The following is a 6,000-nucleotide window of genomic DNA, read 5'->3' as shown; positions in this document are numbered from 1 at the left end:
GTTATTGTAATAGAGCGTACTACACTTATTAAATTATGTGCTTTCTATACGTTATTTTTTTTATCTGTTCTTGAGTTTGCCTCTCAAATCTGATTTAATAATACCATAGTCATTCTTAAATTTATTTTCAAAATTGTTAAAATCATATTGTGCTAAATACCTAAAACAAACATAAAAAATGTAAGGGTTTTAGGTTCGCTGCTAAATTATTTCAGAAAAATAATTCATGTTGTAATAGAGCGCACTATATTATTTCATTGTGTGCTCTATTAGTCTAAATGAAATCAATTTAAATGTATTTAAAAACGTAGTTGATTTCCAAGAATATGTGCCAGAGTGGTGTCATCCCACAAGAATATCATAGATTTTATGATAATATTATGAAGTAGCACGCCGAATTGACATAGATTTAGTGTATTAATAGTAGAGAAAAATTAAAGATTACAATAACTGTTCATGCTACAGTTCAAAAAAAAATCATTTGTTTAGTTAATATAAGTTTTTTTTTATTTAACACGACATTTAAAAATAAAAAAAATATTTAAAAATTTTTTGAAGAACATTTAAAATAATTTACGTCCATAGTCTGATCATAAAATTACGTCTCATCGCGAGTTGACTGCTTCTTCAACCCGAGCCTGAGTTGGCTCCTTTTTCAAGCCAAATCTGAGTTGACTGCTTTTTCAACCCGAATTTCGAGTTAGCTCCTTTTTCACCAAGTATCTCAGTTGGCTCTGTCTTTTACCCAACCGTCGATACACGTTGCGCCGTGGTCGACGATCAGAGAACAGGGGCTATACACATACATACATTCACACATTTATACGTACACACATAAATGCATACAGTTCGTGTATAGTCAATAATACTGGTCATTTTAAATCTAAATTAAGTAGAGGCGAATTATTTAAATTTAACATGTCATTCAATAAGATACTAGAGTCTTTTAATTTGTTAATTTCTAGTGCTTCTAATGCATCTAATTTTAATCCTTTGTTACATGTGTGTAAGATTTTAAAATTGTTATTGTAAATATAATTACATGTAAGAATGTGATTGGCATAACAAGAAGTATCTAGTTGTTTTTCGTATGCATTTTCGTGTTCCTTGAGTCTGAACTTAAAAGCTCTATCTGTCGGTCCTCTATTTTTCTTATCCTAAGAACCACAACTAAGTTCGTAAATACCTGATTTGTTTTCTTTTTCCGACTGATCTATATTATTTTTGATGATAGTTTATAAAGTTTTGTTTGATTTAGAAGCTATGTTTATATTGCACTTCTTCAAGTGTTGTTTAATCTTTTCTGACAATTTGCCTACGTAAGTAATTATATGATACGGTGCAGTTTCTCTTGTGGACTGAGGGAAAACTTTGTTTATAGCTTTTTTATACTGTATGTTTTTAATTATTTTGTTGGAATCATAGCCATTATTGTGAGCTATTTGTTTAATTATTTGTAATTCTTTAGTATAGTTCTCAGAGTTTAAAGGTATGGAAAGGAGTCGGTGAATATAACTATTGAAGGCAGACATTTTATGCGAGTACGGATGAATAGAATTTTGATGTATTGCGGAATCTGTGTGGGTAGATTTATGGAAAATACTATACTCTAGTCGATCGTGAATTCTATGTATTGTAAAATCTAAAAAATTAATTCTATTGTTGTTTTCTTGTTCCATAGTGAATTTAATATTTTTATGTAATGTATTAATATGTTTGAAAAATAAATTTAGTTGCCTTTTTGTACCAGTCCAACAACAAATTACGTCATCTACGTACCGATACCAAAAGAGCAAATTTTTACCTAGACCATGTTCCATAATTTTATTTTCTAAGTCATTCATAAAAATCTCTGTTAAGAGTAGACTTGCGGGATCACCTATTGTAAGGCCATCTTTAGCTAAAAATATTCAGTTTTGGAATTGAAAATAGTTTTGTTTCAAGCAGACGTCAAGGATGTGTAAAAATTTCTTCTGAAAATATTTGGCTAGTAGTGGATCTACTAAGTAAATTTTTAATAATGTTTTTTACTTCTAATACTGATACGCTTTGAAAGAGATTTTTACATCTAATGAAATCACAGTCGAATTTTCGGGTAGTTGTTGATTTTTTTAAATATCTATAAGTTGTATGGAATTTCGTATCCTGTAGGTGGATGTGAATTTAGTATTATATGTAATTAATTTAATTAACTTTTTTGATACTTCACACGATGGGAAACTATTGAATGAGACAACTGGTTTAATAGGCATATTGTTTTTGTGTAGTTTAATTAAAGAGTATAGTTTTGGTGGCTGATGATTCATCTGGACAATTGCATAGTACGGAAGATTTGATAGAATGGTTAGGTTTTTATGTAGAGTTATAACGTTTTGTTAGAATTTATGTGTAGGATCTTTTTTCTGTTCTTGAAAATGACCAGAATTTATAAATTCAAAGGTTTTCGAGGCATAGTGATGCTTATCTATAGCTATAACTGTATTTCCTTTGTCCGCTTGAGTTACAATAATATTATTATCTTTTAACTTGTTTCTAATACTAATGGCTATTTTCTGATAGTTTTTCATCTCGAAATTTGAAATTCCTTTTATTAAACTAGCTAACAAATATTTCTCTTTGTTCAAATTATTGACTAAATTGTTTGGTAAAAGTCTTTTGTTGTTACGTATAGTTTCACATTCGACAGCTATAAGTTCTTTTGCTTTTTTAAAATTTTGTACATTAAAATTAAACTTAAAACTTTTCTCTAGTAGAGCAGTTTGTTTTTCTGAAAAATTAGTGTTTGACAAATTAACGAATCTATTGAAAAATTTGTGGTCAGAATATCTATGTTCATTATTAGTGTTAGTGTCTGTGTAAGATGTGTTTATGCTCTTAAAATATTTCAGTCTATTGACTTTATTTTTTTGTTTTATGTACTTTTTCGAAATGATAAAATCTATTTTCACTCTTACATCACTGTCAAGTGCCGTAAATTCAATGTTATGGAGTTTGGATAAAAGTTCAGTACGAACACTTTAAGGTAAACACTCACAACGTCTCTTTTGTTGTATGCTTTCCTTCTATCTTCCACTAGCCATCTTCTAATTACCCCTGATAGTGCTTGGGCTATGGGTGATCCCATAAGTCCGCTCTTAGCAGAGTTTTATGAATAACTTAGAAAATAAAATTATGGAACATGGTCTTAGTAAAAATTTGCTCTTTTGGTATCGGTACGTAGATGACGTAATTTGTTGTTGGACTGGTACAAAAAGGCAACTAAATTTATTTTTCAAACATATCAATACATTACATAAAAATATTAAATTCACTATGGAACAAGAAAACAACAATAGAATTAATTTTTTAGATTTAACAATACATAGAATTCACGATCGACTAGAGTGTAGTATTTTCCATAAACCTACCCACACAGATTCCACAATACATAAAAATTCTATTCATCCGTACTCGCATAAAATGTCTGCATTCAATAGTTATATTCACAGACTCCTTTCCATACCTTTAAACTCTGAGAACTATACTAAAGAATTACAAATAATTAAACAAATAGCTCACATTAATGGCTATGAATACAGTATTGTCGACAAGTAAATTAACAATATACAGTATAAAAAAGCTATGAACAAAGTTTTCCCTCAGTCCGCAAGAGAAACTGCACTGTATCATGTAATGACTTACGTAGGCAAATTGTCAGAAAAGATTAAACAACACTTTAGGAAGTACAATATAAACAAACCTTTTAAATTAAACAAAACTTTACAAACTATCATCAAAAATAATTAAGATCAGACGGAAAAAGAAAGCAAATTAGGTATTCACGAACTTAGTTGTGGTCCTTGTGATAAGAAATATAGAGGACAGACAGGTAGAGCTTTCAAGATCAGACTCAAAGAACACGAAAATGCCTACGACAAACAACTAGATACTTCTAGTAATGCCAATCACATTCTTGAATGTTATCATATTTACAATAACAATTTTAAGATTTTACACACATGTAACAAAGGATTAAAATTAAATGCATTAGAAGCACTAGAAATTCATAAATAAAAAGACTCTTATATCTTATTGAATGACATGTTAAATTTGAATAATTCACCTCTACTTAATTTAGATTTAGAATGACCAGTATTATTAACTATACATGAACTGTATGAATTTATGTGTGTACGTATGAATATGTGAACGTATGTATGTGTATAGCCCCTGTTATCTGATTGTTGACCACGGCGCAACGTGTATGTTCTTGAGTGAGCGCTGTATATTATTAAGTCTTGATGTACATCTGATGAAGGTACTGTGATACCGAAACAGCTGTTACACGTTTTTATCGAATAAAGTGAAGATTGACAGTACATAATAAGTCTACTTTTTTATTTAATCTGATATGGATCTTTATCAAGTGACGACTGATAATATAGAATATTTTTATTAACCTTTTTGCTCTTGGCACAATGTAGTTTCTAGGTAAAAATGATTTCCTTATTAATTTTAACTATTTCTCTCTTGATGGCAACGGTTACAGACAGTCCTGTGGTACTTACAAGGGGGGGGGTCGCACTCTTGGGTTTGTGGAAGGCATTTTTGAATCTCTGGAGAGTTCAGATTTAGATGAGTGCTGGGGCTCCGTCTTACTATACTTGAGATATGCATATGATTGCTTATTAGTCATAAAAACTGATCAAATAAATAAGGTTTTCAACATTTCAATAGTTTCTAGCCATATGTACAGTTTGCAGTTAAGAATAAAGTTAAATGTTTAATCTAATGTTCAGATACTTGTATTAGTAGTTTTCTGAATCTCATCAGCAGAATAGACTTATACAAAAACCCTCAGCTTTAGGTAGATTACTCAACTTTTTTCACATAACCTAAAATGTCAAAAGATTGCTATCATTGACTGCTTGATTTACAAAGCCCTTAAATTTGCAGATTTATCTCTTGGATCTAAATGTATTATAGTATCTCATAAGATTCTTGCCAATAATACTTATCCTACTTTTTTTATAAACAGATGCATAAAAGTTTCAATAAGTTTTGTTAACAGACAAAAAAAAAACAGTTCCCTCGAACTTCGCATTCTAAATTATTAGGAATGCAATCCAAGAGTTGATTTTCATTCTTCTATTCGAGCAACTCTGGACGAATGTGTGCTTCTTATTGTGCCTTATTACTATTCTTCGCAAAGCATTGTCCACACATAATATACGTGTTGTTTACACAAGTTCTGGAAACTTGTCTGAAGTTGCTAGGTTAGGAAATGACTCAATAAGTAAATTTGATATGAGTGGCATTGTCTACATAATATCATGTGGGTGTGGAATGCGTTATATCGGCCAAACTAAGAGGCACTTACGCTTGCATCTGCATAAACATAAACGGTGCATTAGATACGGGGACAAAAGGTCTGCTTTATACGCCTATTCTATACAATGTCCGCAGGGCTTTGACTTTAAGGAAGTGGTAATTCTTGATTGGAAACCGAATAATCATAGGCGTGAATTCTCTGGAATGATCTTTATTACGTTAGTGAACAATAACATTAATAGACAATTGGATACACCAAAACTAAACTTATACAAGAATTCCTCATTTGAATCTAAAAATGAAATAAACAATAAATTATAGTTTTCAGTTCATTATTAATATATTGAATATATTCTTATATTTCTATATTAGTTATATTTTATAGTTTTATATAAATTTTACATGTCATTTTTTCATCCTTGGTATTAGGTCTCTTTTAGATTCACTGCTTTATTGAAAATTATTTAGTTTATATCCTTAACCTAACTTACTTTTGGTGTCAACATATCTGTTTTTTCTTCATGTAGTTTTTTGAGATTGCTTTACTTAATCTTCGATATTCTTTATACTTGTTATAACATGGATTTAGTACTGGCTTATGTCATAAGGTTCTATACCGTAGTTTGTAGATAATGCACTAGGTGCTATGAGTTTTCGTTCTACGTGTTGTCTTGACAGCTACATGGTGAA

Source organism: Copidosoma floridanum, unplaced genomic scaffold (genome assembly GCF_036245765.1).
Source record: "Copidosoma floridanum isolate Cflo_tuat_1 unplaced genomic scaffold, Cflo_Japanese_pri ptg000022l, whole genome shotgun sequence".
In the NCBI taxonomy this organism is placed as follows: Eukaryota; Metazoa; Arthropoda; class Insecta; order Hymenoptera; family Encyrtidae; genus Copidosoma; species Copidosoma floridanum.
The sequence above is the reverse complement of the archived record's forward strand: the minus strand, read 5'-3'. Positions refer to the sequence as shown.